At 33.9% G+C, this 24,207-nt stretch overlaps 2 protein-coding genes across 6 annotated transcripts in view; one reads left to right on the plus strand and one right to left on the minus strand.

Annotated features, from left to right (window-relative positions):
- Positions 1-24,207, plus strand: part of LOC6041615 (rab3 GTPase-activating protein catalytic subunit) — a 302,640-nt gene that overhangs the window by 153,535 nt on the left and 124,898 nt on the right. The gene's annotated exons all lie outside the window — the stretch shown is intronic.
- The window catches only part of LOC6035256 (leucine-rich repeat-containing protein 4C), a 274,948-nt gene that overhangs the window by 150,666 nt on the left and 100,075 nt on the right, over positions 1-24,207 (minus strand). For all 5 annotated transcript variants that reach the window (XM_038251423.1, XM_038251420.1, XM_038251424.1 and 2 more), the window contains exon 2: positions 6,701-6,804. The gene's annotated coding sequence lies outside the window, so the exon portion shown is untranslated. The remainder of the gene's footprint in view (positions 1-6,700; positions 6,805-24,207) is intronic.

The raw sequence follows: 24,207 nt of genomic DNA on the forward strand, positions 1-24,207 counted from the left end.
ATTCTATCAAAAAGGTGTATTAAAAAAATAAATGAATTACAAAGCTTCTTCTAGAAGAAAAACATAACAAACAAAACACTTTTTTCATAAACAAAACAATGTATTTTTTCCAAAAATCTTATTGATAATTATATTTTAAAATCAGTTGACATTAGGCGTTCATCCCGGGAATTCCAGCGACAAAGATCCCGGTTTTTTTTTCAAAACCGGGAATTCCCGAATCCCGGGATTTTTAAAAATTTGTCCTGGGAATTCCCGGAATTGAAATCAAATCAAATTTTGGTTCGGAAATTCTGACTTGGTTGTGGAAAAAGAAGAACAGTTGAATACTTAGCAGTCGATAAGAATTTTAAATCATTAAAATGGGTGTTCGGCATATATCAGCATTAATTTGTCTTAATTATGGAAAATTGTTAAAATTTTAGTTTATAGATCCGCAAAATGTTTTGCGCCTAAAATATTTTCTTTTAAATTTAATTTATTAAAACAAAAGACTAAGTATTATATTCACGTATATTCATGGCATTAAACTTAAAAAAAACTATTATATTTAAAATAATAATTTAATTTTGCGTTAAAAACCGGCATCTGGAGCAAATCAGGACAGAAGTAACGGATTAAGACAGCTGTTGAAGCTATCTTTTGTTGCATAATGTTCTGATTGTTTTGATTGATTTCGGTTACAACAGGAACAGAACAAAACAATTAGTACACCGATTTTCAAATTTATTGCTCTGACATCTCCTGTAACTATTCAGACTGCAGTCTTGATTATTGCCAGTTGACGGTATTGACTTAAAGGTAATTTTTAAAATATGTTTTTTAGATAGTTTCAATGAAATTGTTTAAGATTTTTTAGTCATTTTATATAAACAAATAAATTAACGAAATATATTAAAAATTGTGGTTCATTTAAATTCCAATGCACATCAGAGAACAACTAAAATATGAAGTGTAGCAATAATAGTAGTTTATGCAACAAGTTGCAAAAAGAGGATTTTTTCAGCACGAGTCGTACATTTATCCAACGAGGTTCACCGAGTTGGATAAATACGAAGAGTGCTGAAAAAATCAAGTTTTGCAACGAGTTCCATACAACATTTTTTGCAATTCCAAAAAACACACACTGAGTGAAATTTTAAGTCAAATTTTCATGTATTTTGTCAATAAATCGTTTAATCAAAAAAAATGTTGAAAAGTGTTACTTTTCGATACAAGTGCTGAAAAGTTCAACTTTTCAGCACCCGTTTGAGTGCTGAAAAGTAACCCTTTTCAGCATTTATTTTGAAAAGTGTTGCTATTCGATTCTGTTATTTTTGGTACAGAAAAGTAGGCTATTTCGTCGTTCAAGAATGACAGGAAAAGTAAATAGTTTCACGACGGAATTGCAAAAACAATATTGAGCTAATTCTATGATTTAAGCTTGAATAACATTACAAATCAAATGAAAACATAGATTTTATGACAGCTTCAGAAATTTCCCGGAATCCCGGGAATTCAAAACCCGGGAAAATTGGACGCCCTAGTTGACATAGCTGGGAAATTCGAAAAAAATAGAGTTAAGTTTTAAATGATGGTGATTGATGTATAGCTTTCCCATGTAAAATTTTATCAATTTTAAATTGTTTGAATAAAATAACATTTTTCTATAAAGAACTGGCAGCACTGGTTGCCTGACTCGGTCGGTCTTTTTAGTCTCGAATTTGAATTACAATTTTATAGTGTAAAACGGTAGTTTTGTGCGTGAAAAGTGTTTCTATCGCCTCGTCTGTGCAGTGTTTTTACGAACTCCATCGAGTTCACTCAATTTTTCACCGGAAAAGTGTGTTTTATTAAAAATTTAAAACGTTGTTTTGTTGACGTCAGCAAGCTCGAGCTACGCCCTCCGCCGGGTTTCTAAGCATGTAGTAGTGCGCTTTTCAGCTGCTTTGATGTTAGTGTGCTGGGGGAAAACGTGAGTGTCGTTGCCACCTAATTTCAGGTGTTGGTTTGCCGATGACAAGCTGATTGAAAGAGTTGGTCCCACCGGCTACTCAGCGGCCGGCGGAAGTTATCCGAGGCAAGCGGCCACTTGTATTTCCGTGCTACTTCAAAGAGTTTTTCGACTGGAGTGAGTTTATTCCTTGTAGCAGGCCATGTTGCAGAGAGCCCAAGTTTCGATTGACGTAAGAGAGGTGAGTTCCTTTGACAGAAGACCCACTCAGTGAGTGTCTGAGTGCTGGGTTAATTTTTGCAGGCCTCTACTGTAAGATTTGAAGATGCAGGGCTGCCATAGTTTTGGATTACTTATCTTTGTTAAAATTTATTATTTCTTGGTTATATTTGTTTGTGTCGTAACTTGTTTGCATGCTTATTTAGGGGTCTATTGGTTTGTGTAAATACAAAACAAAGGTGTTGGGTAATTTATTGAATGATCATTATTTCACTGTTATATTTGTGCAAGCAGGCTTCGCGTGGCGATTCTAGTGCAAGCAGCAGTGGAGGAAAGTTGAATTTTATTTGTGTTCTTTTGTGCTCTATTCGTGTTCCAATCATGCATGTCCATCTGGAGCATTACCTTTTGAATTATTTATATTTTCACAGCTTCCTGGAATCATCTTTAAATTAACTGCTTATATGTATTTATCTATGCACTTTATGATTTATTTATATTGTTTCCTTGTCCTGTTCCTAATCCTTTATCATACTATTTCCCCATATAATATATATTGAAATTGCATAAAATAACGATATTTTAAATAAACAGCATCTGGAGCATTTGTTTTTAAATTATTGCTATTTTTACAACTTCCAGGAATTATTTTTAAATTTACTGTCGATATGTTTATTATCAATTCACCATATGATTTATTTAAATGTTCAAATTATTCCTTATCTTATTCCTTTTTCTTATCATTTCCTCATACCGTAAACGATCAAATTTCATAAATTAACGACACTTACTAAAAAGCAAGGGAACCATTTAGAGCATTTGTATTTTAAATAATAGCAAATTTTACAGCTTCCTGGAATCATCATGATTATATAAATTATCATTTCAAAATAATATGCTTTTACAGCTTCCTACTGGAATCATCTTGATCATATTTACTATACTTATTATATTTATTTTATTTATTATATTTATTATATTTATTATATTCATTATATTTATTATATTTATTATATTCATTATTTTTTATTATTTATTATTATTACAAAACTATATGCTTATTAGATAATACACTACAGACTCACACTTACACTTACAAACTTCCAATACATTTAATACATTACGAATTCAACCATTTTCATCGGCCCGATGAAATTCCCTAACCCCATTCCAAACCTCCCAAAAATATTCCGTTCACTTTTAAAAGTCGCATGGGTTCCCTGCACTTTTGCCACTAGTGAACAACAAAACATCCCCTCCCAAATCCCCACGGGACTGTATGGGCGTAGCCTTGGAGCACAGTGTGGAAATTTACGTTCTTAGATATTTTTGGTTGTACCGGGCAGCAATCAAATTGTCTAAGAATATTGAATTGACCATTGTGGCACCCCCTACAGCGTGGTGCAGACCCGTTATGCTATGCTATGCTATGCTATAAAATAACATTTTTCTATAAAGTTTCAAGAAAATCAAAAATAAATCGACTTTTGTTCAGTGAATTTAGAATTTGGATTTTAGAAAGATTAACTCTGTAGTTTCTTTTTTTATTTTTTTAAATAAACCAAATTTTTAATTCTTGCTTTCTGGATGTTTTTGGAATCGCCTAGAGTCAAAGGTATACAAAACACCTAAAAAGCAGATAAAAGTGGTTTATTGGTTAAAAACGCGTTTTTTCATAGGCTTCTAAATGCACACAGGACAAATATGCTATTGTTAATTCTTTTTCTAGCTTATTATGTTTATCAATTCTTTGTACTTTTTTTTTGAAAATTAGGGTTAATAAAACTAAACTTGATTTTTCATCTGTACAACATTAAACAAACTATTGAAAAACTGATTAAAATATCTATGCAGTTTTGTAATTTTTTTAAAATTTTTATATTGCTTTGTGTATTGGATACGAGCGAGAAAATTAAAGAAAAATCATAAATGCTTAGAATTTCACAAATTTTAGAAAATAACACTTGTTTGCTTTTGCTTTAATTATAATTTCAGTCGCATTAGAGAACTTGCAAGAATACCAAAGTTCATTGAAAAGAGTAATATTCGTTTCCTATTTCTGACCGAAGCATTAATCGAGTATTCATGGAAATTCTGAACTCAGAATCAATTCTGATTTTGCTTTGTTGGAAAAACTAACTGTATTTTTTCCAAGGTTTTTTTTGGCAGTAAAAAATAAAAATAATTTTTAACAAAAACCCAAAAACTTAAGTAAAGTTTTTTTGTTTTTTTTCCAAAACAGAGGTCGATTACACAAATTTGTACGCAACAGTTGCATTCAGAACCACCCCAGCTATTTTCACCAGAACTTCTGCCGGTTGCATCATGGAAAGCTTCCAGCTTCTATTTCCGGTTGCTGCAGCAGCGGCCCTCTTGATCGTGTTTTGAGTCAAGATAAAATTATGTAAATTTTCATTCCATTTTCCCTCAACGGCGAACACAGAGGCCTTAAGTAATCGGTCTCCCTCGCCCGTACCACGTGTCACGAGGGGTGGTTGGGGGATCCAGTGACGAGGGTGAACACGAAAAGCTCGTTCTGAATAAAGAGGAATCGTTCACCAGGCTAGTGGATTAAAATAGCCGCCGTACGGAGAAGGCATGAAGAAGTGTCTTTCGTCGTCGGTGGAGTCGTGGCCGGCATTTGTTTTCTATTTTTGGTCGAACAAGTGCATTTTGTATAATTTAATTAGAGATTTAAATCTTGCGCAAGCGATACGGCTGGCTGGGTTTTGGCGATGGCGACGACGGTGCCACGGGACTGGGGCCAAGCGAACTGGAAAGTTTTTCGAGTGCGCCGTTTTTCTTGGAATTCGACCGGTGGACATTGCACAGTGGTCCAGATCGCAAAATTAAGTGGAAAATGGATTTTCCGAAAAATGGATAAGTTTTGGAGCTTTGGTGTCTTCAGAAGAGTTGTTGCATATGGAAAGGGGCAACTTTTGGTTTGGTTGAAAATTAGGGTGGTTCACGATTAGGGTGATTTTGGAAATCTAACTTTACAGGAATATTTTTGGGAATTTTTTTGTCTTCTAGAAAGTTGACGGGCTTGCCAATCCAAGCAACTTTGTCGAAGTCACCAAAATTTTATCTCGTAATCTACGCCTTCTACGACCAAATTTATAGAAAGCATCTGAGCAAACCATCAAAAATCAGTTTTTTTAACGTGGCAATTCAGGGTTAAGTTTTAGAGAAAAGTGGTATTTGGAGCACTTTTAGAGCTCTAAAAAACAAACACTTTTATTATCTGACAAGTCAATTTGGACTTAAGGGTCAAAAGTTACAGCGATTTTAAGGTAAAAAAGATGCAAATTTAAAACTTAAATATCTCGAAAAGGCGCAAGCCAAATTTTAAGCACTAGGCTGCATTTGAAAGAAGAGATTCAGCACTACAAACACTGAAAAAATCTCAGGGGTGTTTTTCTTTAAACTCGAGATATCTTCATTTGAAAAAGTCTAATTTTCAAGGGAAAACCTTATGGGACCACCTAACGAATTGTCCAAATATATGTTTTCCATGTAATTTTGCCCGCTGAATCTGAATCTGCCCTCAGAATTGACCCAAAGTGTCGAAAAATCGATTTTTGGTCATATTTTGGGTTTCCATGTAAAATTATCATTTAACCCCAAAATATGATGAAAAATCGATTTTTCGACACTTTGGGTCAATTCTGAGGGCAGATTCAGATTCAGCGGGCAAAATTACATGGAAAAACATATATTTGGACAATTTTCGAAATTCGTTAGGGTGGTCCCATAAGGTTTTCCCTTGAAAATTAGACTTTTTCAAATGAAGATATCTCGAGTTTAAAGAAAAACACCCCTGAGATTTTTTCAGCGTTTATAGTGCTGAATCTCTTCTTTCAAATGCAGCCTAGTGCTTAAAATTTGGCTTGCGCCTTTTCGAGATATTTAAGTTTTAAATTTGCATCTTTTTTACCTTAAAATCGCTGTAACTTTTGACCCTTAAGTCCAAATTGACTTGTCAGATAATAAAAATGTTTGTTTTTTAGAGCTCTAAAAGTGCTCCAAATACCACTTTTCTCTAAAACTTAACCCTGAATTGCCACGTTAAAAAAACTGATTTTTGAAGGTTTGCTCAGATGCTTACTATAAATTTGGTCGTAGAAGGCGTAGATTACAAGATAAAATTTTGGTGACTTCGACAAAGTTGCTTGGATTGGCAAGCTCGTCAACTTTCTAGAAGGCGAAAAAATTCCCAAAAATATTCCTGTAAAGTTAGATTTCCAAAATCACCCTAATCGTGAACCACCCTAATTTTCAACCAAACCAAAAGTTGCCCCTTTCCATATGCAACAACTCTTCCGAAGACACCAAAGCTCCAAAACTTAACCATTTTTCGGAAAATCCATTTTCCACTTAATTTTGCGATCTGGACCACTGTGCATTGAGAGGTGGCACGAAAGAACTTTGGGTTGTGCGACGAGTTTGTTGAAATAAATGTTTTTGAGCAAGTTTTGTATTTCTTTTCTTCTGAAATCAACTGTTTAAACTAGGTTCCTTATTGTCCTATTTCCACTCATAATTTACCTTCAGCTTGCGTAGTTTTACTCATTTCCTGCAGCAGACACGTGACGGCTCAAATCCATTGCACGTGGCTTGTTGCGAGCCACAGTCCACACGATCCACAGAACCTGAAATGAATAAAATTTAAACAATATTAGGACGTTTCGTTGAAATGTCAAACAGAGTGAAATAAGTTCGAAAAACAAGACCATTTCCTAGCTGTTCGGTTAAATCGAACCAGATATCGTAAGCAAGTTTCTCCAGCTTTGCAGCGACTTCTTTCAATGGAGAACTTTTCCGGAACTGAATTCAGTTAGTAAGCACTTTGGCTCAGCTTCAGTTTCGCTTCACGGACATCGACCTGGCACGTTCCCTGGTAGTTTCCCTCTAGAAAACCAAATGTTTTTTTTTCTTCCTTTCAGAATTTATGGAAAATTTCTCCGGTAATTTATAACAAAGTGTTGAGTTGCAGGATTTGTCAACACGTCACCAGCAATCTCAGCACGACTGCAAGATTTGTTTCGCCACCCTCCCACAAACCACCGCCGCCTTGAACAACAACTTGCCGAAAATAACACTGACAAAGTTTTCCTTCTTCACAGTCCCATTGTGAACTCGGGCCGAGAATTTTCCAATTGTTATAATCAAAAAACTGGACGAGGAAGCACTCAGCCAGAAGTTTTCAAGGAAAGCTCGGACAGTTTTGAAGAATTTTAAAAACTAATCAACGCGCGCGGGTTTAGAGCGATCCCAAGCTGGTCCGAGTTACGTGCCGCCAAGTTTTGCGGTAAGGTTGTTCCGGCGGACGCTGAGGTGAGGTGGTTAGAAATGCAAACTTCTGCGTTTACGACTACTTTTCTCTCCCTCATTTACATTGTTGTGGGGCGTTTTTGGGTGGCTTTTCTTATGCCCAGCTCTTGCGTCCATGCTTTTTTGGTTGGGACGGTTTTGCGTAACGTTTTGTTTGCGTAAATCGGCGGTGCGCGCCCGGAAAAGTGACAAAATGATTAACGTCCATTCAATGGTGGACGGCAGCAATAGTGGTTTGCTGGGACTGGGAAATAAATTATTCAATCGGATCGTTGTGGAATTTTCGGCGTGTTGTTTGAGGAATGTTACAGCATTTGCTTGCGCTTTGAATACATTTGACTTGCATCAGATAAGTCGTTGAGTATTATGCTTAATAAATTTAATTTATTTGATTGTTTTGTAAAATGTATACTATTATGTTTTCCTTTGAATTTCCATTTAAAAGAAAATCTCTACAACGCCAATGTGAAATTGCTAGCAATAATTTTGTTTATTTTGAATTAACATTTACGGCGTTTTTCATTAAAACAAATTGTTTTATCATCATAAACCCACAAAAACCATGTTATTAAAAATAAAAAAGAAGAAAACATGTTATTCGCAAAACTTAACGTTTTTATTTCCCGGTCGTTTGATGAATTAATTTGTAATCTTGATGATTTTTGATCTAGTCAATATCAGTTGTTCATGTGTATGAAATTCTTTACTTGAGAAGAGATTTTCTGATTGATTTGAGGTTGATTAAGTATAAAGGAAAATTTTCGTATATTTGGCAGGTTAAGCTCTCGCTCCTAACTCCATCCAATTTGCTGATTTTCACTATTTAAACAAGTTGTATTGTAAAACTGTTGACAGTAACTTGCTTGCTCACTTCCTGATGAGCTATTAATCGCTCGATTTCAGTTGAAAACGCTTTTATGAGCTATAATTGATCGTCAAAGTTCTGATATGGCAACATTAGAGGCACGATTGAAATAGATGCTGTTCCCCTACTTAGAGAAATTCATTTTCAAAGTTCCAGTGGGAAAATTACAGAAAATCTTAGCTCTTTAAACATATTTTTTTCAGGAGTGCTTTTCTTTCAAGCTGTATTTTTCAACTCAAGAAACTCTTAAAAAATCTAAAATGTAAACCTCAAGGTCGCTATGACTGGAAACTGTAAATTTTAATCTAATCTAATCTAATCTAACACAAACGCAGCCAGTCCGATGAAAGCATGCTGGAAAGTCTTGTGATTAGATTACGCCCCAAGCACTTTTCTTGTCATTATTAATAATTGCAGTACATCCGAGAACACCCGAAAATGTATTGCAAAAATTAAAGCGGCCAGCCCTACTACGTTGTGTTTACCGCAGAGAGGATTCTGAGAACGGATCACATTTCACAGAATCTACAGGGGAGGAAGGATGCGTGGACATACCGTACCAAACGCTCCTGTTTACAGTTTCATATGTGTTTTGTATAATGTGTTAAGTGTAAAAAATAGTGTGGTTATATAATCAAATAAATATAATAATGCAATATAATGATCATTTAATAAAATCCCTTCACCTATATATAATAACCACGCACCCAAGCACACAAACAGCGGCACAAAAGAAATGAAAATGAGCATGCAAAAACAAGACAGCGCGTCCCCGTGGGCAGCACACTAATGATGCTATTATTTAATTATAATAACCACTCACCCAAGCACACAAACAGCGGCACAAAAGAAATGAAAATGAGCATGCAAAAACAAGACAGCGCGTCCCCGTGGGCAGCACACTAATGATGCTATTATTTAATTATAATAACCACTCACCCAAGCACACAAACAGCGACACAAAAGAAATGAAAATGAGCATGCAAAAACAAGACAGCGCGTCCCCGTGGGCAGCACACTAATGATGCTATTATTTAATTATAATAACCACTCACCCAAGCACACAAACAGCGACACAAAAGAAATGAAAATGAGCATGCAAAAACAAGACAGCGCGTCCTCGTGGTTAGCGCACTTATGATTAATTATAATAACCACTCACCCAAGCACACAAACAGCGGCACAAAAGAAATGAAAATAAGCATGCAAAAACAAGACAGCTCGTCCTCGTGGTCAGCGCACTTATCCTATGACTGGAAACTGTAAATTTTATCGCAAAAAAGTTGAGTTACTTTCCGATTGTAAATTCGTTCAAAAGACGTCTTTTTAGTTTCATAAAACATACCACAATATTTAAAAAAAAACTTATTTTTGTAAATGCAAAGTTCAGCCATAACAGGTTCAATAAAGATATATGATATTTATTCGCAAACGCATTAACAAAAAATCTTTATCTTTATACCCTATAACTTTCTGAAAACAACAAATCGATAAGAAAATCCTTTCTCTTCTACGGGTGTTTACGTAAAAGTTTTGTGTTTCATCGTCTTTTTCAAGAAATATGATGTTTCGAAATTTTCTTTTGGTTCAATTTATATTTAATTGAAAAGATATTCTTTTTTATCAATGATTTTTAAGAGCGAGTTTTTCACCAATGTGTAACAGGTCGTATCGAGGTGCTCCGGTTTGGATGAAACTTTCAGCGTTTGTTTGTTTATACATGAGATGAACTCATGCCAAATATGAGCCCTCTACGACAAAGATAAGTGGGGTAAAATGAGCTTTGAAGTTTGAGGTCCAAAAAACATAAAAAATCTTAAAATTGCTCACATTTCCATAAATCTTCATCAATTCCAACTCTCTAAGTTGCATTCTTAAGGTCTTATGAAGCACTTCAAAATGTGCCATAGACAAATTACTGTTAAAAATGGATTTTTTTTAAAACCTTATATCTTTTTGCAACAGCCTCCAACACCCATACATACTCCCAGTAGGAGTAGGAGTTAATTAATTTCATAGACTTTAAGCCTACGGTATTAACTTTTTGGCCAATTGCAGTTTTTCTCATAGTTTTCGATTTTTACAAAATAAACATTTTTCAACGTTAGTTTTCGCCCTGTAGGCTTCCATGGTGGAACTTTTTGGTCTCAATTTTGACATATTCGGAATCCTTGGTAAATTTCACGTTAGTTAGAAGTACTGCGAAAAATAAACAAACGCTGAAAGTTTCATCCAAATCGGAGCACCTCGATGCGACCTCTAGAACAAACCGAGCAATATTTACAAAAACTGCCTCTTAATGTAGTTTTCGAATGTTAAACTCGAACCAAAAACTGATATGAAAAATGTTATTATATTTACCATTTTTCAATACTTTGTCGACATCAGCTTTAAAAATTTATGTTTCGTGATTTCTGATTTTCGATTTTTCACAATTGGGTTGTGGATGTTGTTTTGAACTTACAGCTATTTATTTTGTAACAAAATCTGTAACTGACTCAATTAGTCAAATCATTGGTCTTATTTGAACGGTCTTAATACCTTCCAAACCATCGATTTGATTATCAAAAAACTTATTTTGCAAAAATTTGCTTACTCACTTTCATTAGGATATAAATACGCTTATAAGAAGCTGTAAGTTAAGGTCATAGTGCTGATATGCCAACCTTAACTTCCAGATAAAATTAAATGCTTTTTCCCTTTAAGAGTCATCGAACAAAAACATCAAATTGAAGTAATTAATTTGATCTCTTTGTTTATAAATTTATTTAACGGAGCTCATCAACCAGTAAAAAATGAAATATATACAGGTATTAAACTATTTTAACAATTTTGGAATTTCGCATCGTTTTGTTTCTTTTTCACCGGCAAACCTCGTATGTTTATTTTTTATTATTTTTTTTAAATTTCCTGTTTTTCAACTTTGTTAACCATTGGCAAGGCACATAGATTATTCAAGGTAAGGTGGGTTTTCGAACTGTTAAAAAGTAACTAGCGCGGAAACCAGATTTCATATAAAGTTTTTCAAAAAAGGTAAATTTTGTTGTTCAGCATGCCTGAATCTGAAAATAGTTTTTAGTTAAATTTCTTTTTATTTTGAAGCGTTTTCGATCCAGTTTGACCCTGAAAATGGTCAAAATTTAACTTTTCTGAAAATCTTAATAATATCCAATTCTCGTGCTAACTATTTTTTGCCAGATCGAAAATCCGCCTTACCTTATGGGTAATTCTCTACCAACTCACACGAAATCGGGAAAAGTTGCCCCGACCCCTCTTCGATTTGCGTGAAACTTTGTCCTAAGCGGTAACTTTTGTCCCTGATCACGAAACCGAGGTCCGTTTTGTGATATCTCGTGACGGAGGGGCGGTACGACCCCTTCCATTTTTGAACATGCGAAAAAAGAGGTGTTTTTCAACAATTTGCAGCCTGAAACGGTGATGAGATAGAAATTTGGTGTCAAAGGGACTTTTATGTAAAATTAGACGCCCAATTTGATGGCGTACTCAGAATTCCGAATAAACGTATTTTTCATCGAAAAAAACACTAAAAAAGTTTTAAAAATTCTCCCATTTTCCGTTACTCGACTGTAAAAAATTTTGGAACATGTCATTTTATGGGAAATTTAATGTACTTTTCGAATCTACATTGTCCCAGAAGGGTTATTTTTTCATTTAGAACAAAATTTTTCATTTTAAAATTTCGTGTTTTTTCTAACTTTGCAGGGTTATTTTTTAGAGTGTAACAATATTCTACAAAAATGTAGAGCAGACAATTACAAAAATTTTGATATATAGACATAAGGGGTTTGCTTATAAACATCACGAGTTATCGCGATTGTACGAAAAAAAGTATTGAAAAAGTTACTTTTTGCATTTCTTTTTGTTTCGTCGTCCGTGTATGTCGCGGGTGACCATGAATGGCCATGATCGATGACGAATGGCCATGATCGAAGGCCAAACATTCAATATTACGTTCTTTTAAAATGTTAGTCTTGATTTGAATATTCCAAAAATGTTTTTTTCGAAGAGATCAGAAAATTTCACAAATGTTTCCTATATTAACATTGAAAATTGGACCATCAGTTGCTAAGATATTGATGATAGAAAATTGTGAGTTGTTTGGGTGAAACTTAGAAAACATCAATTTTCCTGTCCGAATAAGCAAGAAATAGAGAATTTTCTCAGCTTTTTAAAAATATTTTTTTCAAAACTGGGCAAACATGTGCACTAATTTTAAAAAATGAAAAACTGCGACTATTTTCAAAAAAGTCACTTAAATATGGCTATAACTTGAAAACGGTGCACTTTATCAAAATTTCACTAAAGTACTTTTTGATTGCAAATTTGATTTTACATCGAAAAATGAAGTTGAAAAATTTTACGACCAAAATTTCGATTTTTTGAAAAAATCAGTATTGATTAAAAAATTCATAACTCGGTCAATGATTTTTTGCACAACCTGGAAATTTCTGAAAAGTTGGCATTTTATGTCCTCTAAAACATATCAAAAAATAAAAAAATTAAAAATAGTGTTTTTGTAAATCAAGTTTTAGTGATAAAGTTAAATAAAAAATCACCAAATTTTTTTACCGTGTATGATTTTTTTCAGTGTAGTCCGTATCCATACCTACAACTTTGCCGAAGACACCAAATCGATCAAAAAATTCCTTCAAAAGATACAGATTTTTGAATTTTCATACATCATTTTTGTTTGGACAGCTGCCAAATTTGTATGGAAAATTATATGGACAAACTAATGATGCAAAATGGCTTCTTTGGGCATACCGAAGGCACCAAAAAAGTTTCAGTCGGATAAAAAAATACAAAAATTAAAATTGAAGAAAAAAGACCGACTTCGTAGAGAATTGCTCAATTCCGTCATGAAACTACTTACTTTTCCTGTCATTCTTGAACGACAAAATAGCCTACTTTTCTGTACCAAAAATAACAGAATCGAATAGAAACACTTTTCAAAATAAATGCTGAAAAGTTCTTTTTTTAAGCACTCAAATGGGTTCTGAAAAGTTGAACTTTTCAGCACTTGTATCGAAAAGTAACACTTTTCAACATTTTTTTTATTTAAACGATTTATTGACAAAGTACATGACAATTTGACATAAAATTTCACTCAGTGTGTGTTTTTTGGAATTGCAAGAAATGTTGTATGGAACTCGTTGCAAAACTTGATTTTTTCAGCACTCTTCGTATTTATCCAACTCGGCGAATCTCGTTGGATAAATGTACGACTCGTGCTGAAAAAATCCTCTTTTTGCAACTTGTTGCATAAACTACTATTTTGAGTTATTGCAAACTAGAAATGAAAATTTAATTTTCTATAACAGTCTCCCAAAACTGTTTCTATTTTTAGCTGTTAAATCACGAGAAATGGCAGTATTATTTTTTTTTTATAAAAAAACAATTTCAGGATTTCGAGTATGTGCCATCAGCTGCAAATCATTGAAAAACGTGTCAAGGTGAAAATTCCTAAAATTGAAAGGGGTCGTACCACCCCGTCGTGACGAGATATCGAAAAAGAATTCGTGTTTATTATTTTTGATAATTTTTGGTGTAGAAAAGAAGGCTGTTTCGTCATTCGAGAATTTCAGAAAAAGTAAAAAGGTTCACAATTAAATTGTAAAAAAAAAGTAAAATAACTTTATTTTAAGTGTCAACAAAATGCTTTAAATATCAAAAGCAAATATTGCTGTGTGCACCACCCTCATAAATACCTCTACCAGGCGACGACATAAAACAATGAATACATTAATTTTAATTAATTTTAAAAACCATCCCGAGTAAACACTAGCGGCTCGACCCCATCATCGAACCCCCCAGCAGATCCCACTCAATATACACACCACCAAAGGGAAGATGTCGCCGGTTATCGTCTCCCGCCATAACCTGGGACAAGAAATTAAATATGGAAATTTGTTCTTCGTTGACACGGGAGGAGGAGGGAACATCGATAAAAAAAAATCGAATTAAATAGTGCAACTGGTATCCTCCTCCGGAGGATTCGTTAAGCTGTGTACACGAAGATCAGAGTGGAGGAACGATTTTTTTTAATTAATAAAAAATGCAACACAGTCATGTGAAATTCACATTTTTTAAGGGGATAGCTTGGACAACTTTCACACAGCCCTGATTTCAACGGAAAAATAAAATCGCTCACCCCTGATGAGCTTGCCAGGATCGGAATCAAGCACCGAGAATGCCCCAACCGAGACGTGGGAATAATTAAAATCATCGTCGAACCTTTTGGCACACGGCCAGCCGCATCGCTCCTCGAGCCAGAATGCAATTTTTGGGCACCTATGAATTATTGTTGTGCCAGAGAAGTGCTAAAATTTGCAATTTCGTGGACTCTGCTCGGGTGAAGGACGACGAGGGGGAGGAACGTTGCATAAATGCATAATACCTCGTTGGGGAACCCATTTTCCGCACACACAGGAGATAGTGGCATCGTTAATCATATATTCCGGTTTGTTCGGATATGAATGGAAAGCATTCGGAATCAAAAACACGAGTCACCACTGGTGCTGGCTGGTTTGCATATTTGAACTCGCATTAGGCTGATTTTGGGAAATAGCCTCAAATTTGGTTGCGAAATGTGATCTACTCCAGGGGTAGGTGGGATATTTGTGGCTTTCCGGTGGGCTATCCCTCTCCATTAAAATTGCGGCTAATTGCGGTCGGGTCAGTGTTGATTTCACGCGAGGATGAACTTTGGATTAACATTTTGCAATGACACAGGCGCAACCACAGTCAGAGTTATATTTTTGAAACATTGTTCCGTGTAATACGATTTGGACTATTGCCCAATTGCTGCAGGCATCTCGACTGTCCAAAGTATCCAAAGACCTGTTGGATCAGCTATGAAGAAATTGGCACAACTGAGCCATGAAACGCAAAAATCGTGACCAATCTGGTCTAGTTCCGATCGCGAGCGATTTGATCTTGGCTCACATTTCGATTTTTCACGTACTCCAAGTCACTCATTTCATATGTGTAATAATAGCAACCTGCTGGGTCCGGATCGAAGATCTAGCCCAAATGTTTCCACAGAGCTATTATAGATTTGTACCACTTCTCGAAAGTGAAACCAAGATCCATCCACGGACTCCACACGAACTTTCAATTGTTGCTGTTTGTTTTCGGCAGACATCGAGTCAAACATCTAATTAATTCGTGACTACAAATTGATGCGTCTGCGATACGTCTCAAGAGCAAAAAAAAACGTGAACCTTTTATCCAATTTTGATGAATCGTGATTCTGCTGTAGGTCCCCCCACCGGTTTGGACAAGTCTGTAAAAACAAATCAGTTTGTTCTGGTTGTGTCATAAAAAGTAAAGCACTGAACAAACGCACCGAATTTCGTAACGCGCACCTCACAGGTTGCGGTCACTTGGTCACCAAAGCCAGCGCGGAGAGCGGAGTCGTAAAATGTTGTGAATTTATAAGTCATCTTTTCGCCTCTCACTCGGCTGCTAAAGTGTTTATTTTTGTTTCCAGGCTCGAATCTTGCTTAGCACCGCAGGTCATGCGGTGGGAACTGAGCGTGCGCCAACGCATCATGAATAATTTTGCAACGTTTTCTGAATGCTTTCAAAAATCATCTGAAGATTATTTTTTATGGGTTCAAGATGATGACTAGAGTGCAAGTTTTGGCAACGTGAATCATTTTGCTGAGGATACAATCAAGTGTACCACATTCAAATATAGAAAACAATCGAGATAAATTATGCATAAACTTTTTTTTAAGCGTATGTATTTTACTGATTTGATTTTGACGAACCAAAAAAAAAGTGTTTCCCAAAAGCAATTACACGTAATGAACCACAACAAATGTGCTTTTATTAACAAGAACATGTCAGTAATCTGCTTTTTCATCAGAATATTTCGATTTTTTTGCCTGGATTTGGCATTCGTTTTTAATAATTTCCTCGAAAGCGTCCACTTTTCCGACTGTTTGACGTTTACATTATTTTAAAATCAACCCTGCTCTAAAGGTTGAAACATATCGATGAAAGTTATAAAATTTTCAAAATATGTTTATTACAAAGAACGATAAATTTCACTAAATGGGTACGATAAGATTGGAAAATGTTGATTTTCAGAAGTGATTTTTCAGTAGTTGTGCTCAAGATAATTGTTCTGCAATTTTGGGTTGTTGTTTTCCGGCTTACAATCAAAATGTTTTGGGAAAAAAATTAAAATTACACATTTTCAGAGATAAAATTATATTTTTTATTCTGATGTGATATTACCAAGATTGTTTTTACTGTGTAAAAGTTACGTTTTAAAAGAACACATCTTTAATGTTTGATTTTTATTTATTTAATTTATAGGACAAAAAGGCAACTTTTGTACTTGATTTAAGGATGATGCAACAACTGCAACGTTTTGAAAATGTCGAACATCTGGCCATGCAAAGTTTCCTAATAGTTTTTATATGCAAAATCAGAGTTTTCATCGATATTGACTCGACATTTTTTATAATGATTTTTTGCACTTTTCAAATATTTCAAGAAGCAAAAGCACCATTGAAAACACTAATTTCAAAACGATGACACAATTTTCCTTTTAAGACTTTGTCGATAAAACTGCTGGTTGTTGAAAGTTTTTCTTAGTGTCACCTTATAAGCTTTTATTTTTCAACTGACGAAAAATGACTATTTTTGACAAAGAGAACGCATTGACATTAATAGATAAATAACTTATCGGTTTAATTTTTTAAAATAAAAATGAAACCACAATTTTCCGAGAAATTCTCACTTAAAAAATGACACCCGGGCAGACGGTTATAACAAAATTCATGCCATTTCAATAACAAATACTGTAAAAATAACAGAAATTGTTATGGAATCTTCTTGAAAAATCCATTTTTGCAAAACAACTTTGCAATAACATTTCTTGATATGGAAGAATATCTCCAAATGTTATTGGGATGATCAGATTAGTTGTTAAAATAACAAAAAAATAATAACAAAGATTTGTTCGAAGAGTAACTAAAAATGTTATTAGTCTGTTATTACAATAACAATTCAATAACAAAAAAAACCTAACGACGAATAACAAATCTTTTTATAAATAACATATAATGTTATTGTCCTAGTATTTTCAAATAACAAAAAATGTTATTCCCAAGTTATTTCCGTCTGCTCGGGTAGCTTCTTGCTACACACAACACAAAAAATCGTTGAACTTTTTTTTTTTAATTTCGTGCATGGCAACTTATTGCAGTAAATTTTCCAGATTTGAGAACAAAAATCAGAGGTTGACATGGAAGGTTTATAAAAAAAATCTTTGTAACCTCACAGAATAAAAAAGCTTAATTTTAGATGATTTAAAATTTTAAGGTTGAATCTCTTTTCTGTGTAATTTAACCTTCATAAAAGTGTCATGTAAAAAAGTGCAATTCGACAGAAATTGCAAATAAAATTATCATTTCCTGGCAAAATATTATCATATTGGTGTTGCAAAATCATTCATGAAAAATTTTATATTTTGCTTATACTTGAAAACAGTGCATTCTTTACAAACGATGATTTGAGTACTTCTCGATTGGTTGATAAATTTTGCTTTGTCAAAGAATTTTGTAATATTTTATTATACCAATTTCTCCATACTTTTTATTAGCTCTAAGAATTCTTTCGTTTTGATAAACGTGTTAATACCTAATAGATTAAAAATGAAAAAAATTGAATTTTACTTTTGCTGATTTTTTTATAATGGATAAAGTTATTACGAAAACAATTTCTCATTATTTTCTACAACTCTCTTCAAAAGTTAAATATTAGGATGTAACAAAAATTAATTTTTGGCTGGCATTCGGGGGTTTGTTCCGGTGGGCATGCTGAGCCAAAATCTCAAATATGAGCTTGACTGGACGCTTTGCATTTGAATTTTAAATGGGATTTAACGCGTAACAAAACAGATTTTTTTTAAAAATACAATTTTTGAAGCAATTTGGTCACTGAAGCGTTTATCTTCAATAAATGAAAGATTTGACGGAAATAAAAATTTTAGCTTAAAAAAACTTAAACATCAAAAATTTTCAAAAATTCAAGGGATTTTTAGATCAACTCAAACATGCTAAAAATGATTTTAAACGCAGGGGAACGCATTTTAAATTGATTTCAGCTGATTGTACTTAAATTTCCATTGAAATTTTGATTATTTTTCAAAAAAAAAATTTGCCCCCTGATTTTTCAGGCCAATTTAAAATTTGTACCAGCCTTACGTGTTATTTTTTTTGTTCGCATAAATGTTTAAATATTTTCAATATATTTATATTTATATGATCGTCCAATGTTTAAATTGTTTCGATCTGAAAACACTTAAAAAATTGTATTAATTAAAATCCTAGAAATTGTCTGACTAATTTTCGTTATCAGACTTTGTTCATCGAACAACTTAGATTGCCGAGATCTGGCCTTACCTCTCAAACTTTCTTAAAAGTCTTCATAGTTCAAGAACCTGACGAAATTCCCACACTGCACTCAACCCTCGATCAAGGGCCACCACTTTCTGAGTTCATTATGTTCCCAAAATACCGCAGCCTCTCGCCTCGCGCACTCGCAATGGCAAAGTGAATTATTAATTTAAGAAATAACGCCAGGGTCATCGCTTCTCCTATACCCATTTTTTTTCTGTTGTTGCTATTGCTTCTGTCCGAGAGACCATTGATCGCCGTGGGAAAATGTTCCGTCCACTTGCTTCCCTCGCGGCGAATGATCGCGCGAACGATTTCAGCAACATTCTCCACTCATTTAGAACATTATTCTCGTGCAGCAGACCTCCAGGTTCTAGATTCGCTTACGCCGCTTACTCCATCTGACAGAGTACCTCCGTATACGAACTCTCCGGCGTGGAGTACGCGAGGGGACGCTTAAGTACCAGCCGTGAAGCAACAAACAGCTCCACTTGACGACCTGCTCGTTAGGGCCTCCGTTTCGCAAGACCCCACCGTCTCAAAAGCAATGACGCCGAATACACACCGGCGGCGGCAACGTCATTCAACAGTGGAGCAATAGTCGGCTGCTCACCTGAAGCCACACACTGCACCACATGCAGATTGCCTATTCCAAGGAATGTTCTGTGGGTAATTCGTTGGGTTACACTGAGTCGGCGTAAACAAACTGTGTGGGATCGTCTACAAATTACGTAGAGTAAGCTCAATTAATCTTGACTCTTTTTAAATTTGTTGATATTTTTATTTGCACGATATTTAAATATCATTCATTAAACTTTCAAAGTTATGAACAACCCCTGAGACCTCGTACTGAGTTCAGTTCAGCGATAAGCCAGGGAGCTTAAAGCTACAAAAAATATGTATAAACGCCAAATGGCATCCAGGCAATAACTTAAACCCATTTAGTGCAGCAAATCTAGATCATGTTGTTGTTTTTTGCTAAACCCCGAAGACCGCAGGCATCCAAGATCGCTGAGCTATCATTACCACTGCCATGTAGAGGGTACATATCCCAAGCGTATAATTTTTAATCGATCGTAGTAAATTCAGTGCCCCCCAAGGGTAGCATCAGACGAACATCGTTCAAAGTGGACCAAATCGGTGAAAGGAGAGTGACCTGTGCAGATAAGTTTGCGCTCAATCTTCAAGCAACTCACGCGTGATACCTACCTCATTCGACGGATGCAACGTGAAGCGTGTAACCTTGAGCTCCAAAAGCTTACCACCGCGCGGTGCGTCTCTTATCGGAGACCCAGAAACCCAATGAGTCTTTCACTTTCGGAACGCTTTCGAGATCGAGAGCGGCAGTGAGCTGGGCAAATTGGACCCGACAAATTGGGCGCAAACTCACTTTCGCAGAGGAGCGGTGATGAGCGCGCCGTAATCGTTTTGTTTGGTAGAAACTTGAGGCAGTTTTTTTTCTGGGTAATTGGAACTTCCTGGGGGGTGTTATTAGTCTCGTAGCAGATTCAATTATTTTTATTTTTGCATGGATTAAAACATTACGTACTTAAAAATTTAAAAAAATATTGTTAACTTTTTACTAAAAATATTTATATAAAGAAGATTTTGTTGGTCTTGTGAAGTTCACACTTTTTGTTATACAGTGTGTAAATAAAAGCTTTTGATTGTAATTCAAGCATATTGATTATCCAGAGATAAATAACAGTCCAGACACGATTAGCCGACGACATAAAAAATCACTTCGGATCGAATAACTTTTTTTTGAAGTAGGGGAACAGCATCTAATTCCAGCGTGCCTCTAATGTTGGCAGGTCAGAACTTTGACATTCAATTAAAGCTAATTAAAAGCGTTTTCAACTGAAATCGAGTGATAAATAGCTCAATAAGAAGTGAGCAAGCAAGTTTCTATCAAAAGTGTTCCAAAATTAGTTGTTTAAATAGTGAAAATCAGCAAATTGGATGGAGTTAGGAGCGAGTGCTTAACCTGCCAAACATACGAGAATTTCCCCTATGATTAAGTATTGTTAAATCCAAAATTTTTATGTTTTTTGGTGCGTTCATAACCTTTAATTTTTTTCAAGTTTACTTTTAGATTTACACATTTTATGAATACTTTATAATTTTAAATTTATTTTTGTTTTGTTTTGGATTGTGAAACTGTTTCAAAAAAAATATTTTTTTTTCTAATTTTTGATGGTTTTTTAAATTTTTAAACATTTTTGTTTTAAAAGATTTCAATTTTAAGTTAACAAAAAAAAGTTTTTTGAAAAAAATCATTTTCTTAATTATTGATGTCTATTCAAATTTGAAAAAAATAGGAATGCAAAACTGAAATTTGATGTTAAAATAAGAGTATGAAATAACACGAATCAATTATAGTTTTCTTAATGTTAGCTTTAACTGTACCAGAAAAGAGTACAAAAAAAATCTAGTTATGCAGCATATTAAAAATTTACTTTTATTTTTATAAAGTCATTTACCTTTTGCAGGGTGATTGAGTTAAGGCAAAAAAAGAATAATTTCTAACATTATTTTGAGGAAAAGAATATCGATTTGTTTTAAATTTGTGCATTTAAGGTTTTTAATTAATTGATATATTCAGAACTGCTGATATTTTATTTTTTCCATCTTTGGAATTTTTAATGTTTGATTTTTTACTGTGTGTGCAACCTTAAATATTTTTATTTTTTAAATTAAGTCATTGCAAATATTTTTTTAAGTGTCCCTCAATCACAAGCCACAGTTGAAACATTTAAATGAAAAAAAAAATGTTTTAAAATGCATTAGACACTTCCAGTCCAGTTGATTTGCAATCATAAGTTTCCAGCATATCTTGATATTGACGAAACAATGTTTTGGCGAGAAAACAGAAAGTTTTTGCTTTGCTGTACAATGGATTTTCATAAAAAAGATCAACATATTTTTAAAAGAGCATTTTTGATTGTTTTCAGTTGATTCGACTTCTTTTTCCATTACAATTTTCAAGTTTGTTTAAACAAAAATAATGCCCTTGGTTTGTCGGATCAATTTTTAAAGGGAGGCACTATTAACTTTGAGAAATATTTGCATAACATATTTCAACTTTTAAAAAATATTGTAATTAAATACTTTTTTTTTTTTTTTAAATTGTTCAACTGTTGAGGAGTTCTCTACGAAATCGGACTTTTTTTAGCATTTTAATTTTTGTATTTTCTTATCCGACTGAAATTGTTTTGGTGCCTTCAGTATGCCAAAAGAAGCAATTTTGCATCATTATTTTGTCCATATAATTTTCCATACAAATTTGGCAGCTGTCCATACAAAAATGATGTATGAAAATTCAAAAATCTGTATCTTTTGAAGGAATTTTTTGATCGATTTGGCGTCTTCGGAAAAGTTGTAGATATGGATAAGGACTACACTGAAAAAAATGAAACACGGAAAAGTATTTTGTTGATTTTTTATTAAAATTTTTGTCACTTAAACTTAATTTGCAAAAAAACACTATTTTTATTTTTATTTGTCATTTTTTGATATGTTTTAGAAATTTCCAGGTTGTGCAAAAAATCTTTGACCGAATTATGAATTTTTGAATCAAGACTAACATTTCAAATTTGCCAAATATTCAATATTACGCCATTTTGAAATGTTAGCTGCGTTTTAAAATTTTTGAAAATATTCTTTTCGAAAACATCGGAAAATTGTACGAATGTTTCATAATTCACATTGTAAATCAGACCATTAGTTGCTGAGGTTTCGACGTTAGAAAACGGTGGGTTGTTTGAGTGAGACTTAGAAAACATCATTTTTTTCTGTTTTGAAACACTTGCATGGCAATATAACAGCAACTAACAGTATCAACAAATTTCAAAAAAACAAAATATAGTGAATTTTCTCAGCATTTCAAAAATATTTTTGCCAAAGTGGGCAAACATGTGCACTTATTCAAAAAATGAAAAACTGCGACTATTTTCAAAAAAGTTACCTAAAAATGGCCTTAACTTGAAAACGATGCACTTTATCAAAATTTCACTGAGGTACTTTTTGATTGCGAAATTGATTTTACATCGAAAAATGAAGTTGAAAATTTTTTGCGACCAATATTTAGTTTTTTTTAAATCAGTGTTGATTAAAAAATTCATAACTCGGTCAAAGATTTTTTGCACAACCTGGAAATTTCTGAAAAGTTGGCATTAAATGTCATCTAAAACATATCAAAAAAATGAAAAAAATAAAAATAGTTTTTTTTTGCAAATAAAGTTTTAGTGTCAAAAAATTTAATAATTTTTTTTTTCCGTGTATCATTTTTTTCAGTGTAGTCCATATCCATACTTACAACTTTGCCGAAGACACCAAATTGATGAAAAATTCCTTCAAAAGATACAGATTTTTGAATTTTCATACATCATTTTTGTATGGCCAGCTGCCAAATTTGTATGGAAAATTATATGGACAAACTAATGATGCAAAATTGCTTCTTTGGGCATACCGAAGGCACCAAAAAAGTTTCAGTCGAATTAAAAAATACAAAAAAATCGAATGACCGAAATCTGAGAGAACTGCTTTGTTTGAAAACATTATTTTTAAATTTTGAAATGTTTTTAAAATCAGAAGTTTGTTATTGTTATGTTGTCAGGTTAGCTTATAATTTATCTAAAAATAAGCTTGAATAACAAGACGATTTTTATTAATTTTCAAAGATTAATGATTATATTTGTTTTTACTTCCACTTTTTCACGTAATTGTCTCCATTTTATAGGATTTAAAATATTAAGAGAAGAAGCATCATTTCTGAAAGAGCTACTAGATCTATCTTGTATTTAAGTTTTCTTTTCAACGAGCAATGAGGTTTAAATTTGTTACCAAATCAACATATAATTTTTGTTGCTTGCGATACCTTATTCTTTATCAATGGTTCTTTAAAGGTTTTTAACAACTTTTGCGAGAAAAATAACGAAACAGGTTATGTATAATAATAAATAGCCTCACCAAATTTAAGCTTGATCAGATACAGTTTTTGGGGCTCTAATATGTTTGGGAGGGAACTGCCTCTAATATTTTAATTTTTGAATATTTTAAGTTAACATCCAAATGTTGACTGTTAACTGCAACTAAAATAATCTACAGCTAATCAGCACCAAAACCCACAAACTAGTAGTGTGACTCCTCAGCACATTCTCCTCTGCAATAACACTCTGCTGCTACTACTACTGTAATATTGCCAACACTCACCTCTCCCAACTCGTCGTAACCATAAAATCCATCCCTCTCCGAATCACCCCAAAACACCTCCCATTACAGCACCACCACCCTTCTTCTACACAAAGTGATCTAATCCAACAATCAAACCCACAATCCAACCGAAACACCACTCCAGTTGTGTAATTGTTTCCCAACCCCACCAAGCCCCGTGCCCATGGAAAGTCCTCTAGCCCCAT

Source organism: Culex quinquefasciatus, chromosome 2 (genome assembly GCF_015732765.1).
Source record: "Culex quinquefasciatus strain JHB chromosome 2, VPISU_Cqui_1.0_pri_paternal, whole genome shotgun sequence".
NCBI lineage: Eukaryota > Metazoa > Arthropoda > Insecta > Diptera > Culicidae > Culex > Culex quinquefasciatus.